The sequence below is a fragment of the Penaeus monodon genome, chromosome 22 (genome assembly GCF_015228065.2).
Source record: "Penaeus monodon isolate SGIC_2016 chromosome 22, NSTDA_Pmon_1, whole genome shotgun sequence".
Classification (NCBI taxonomy): Eukaryota; Metazoa; Arthropoda; class Malacostraca; order Decapoda; family Penaeidae; genus Penaeus; species Penaeus monodon.
In genome coordinates, this window is record NC_051407.1 from 32,571,132 (window position 1) to 32,571,379 (window position 248).

Here is a 248-nt window from a genome sequence, read left to right on the forward strand (position 1 = left end):
ATTCATAAACGAGTCGCTATGGCACAGGGGAACGCTACATCACACTCCCTCTATTTCATGACTGTTATTGTGGTCCCCTCAAAGCGTTGCTGATATACTTCTTGTAGTATAATATGGCCTAAAGAAATGGCAGAGCGGCACGGTGCAGCACACAATATTGTTGCCACTAACTTTGTCGCGCATACGGGACGCCATTCCCCCTCCTCCCTCCCCCCCTTGCTGTTCCGGTCAAAGAATTTTGAGGGGAA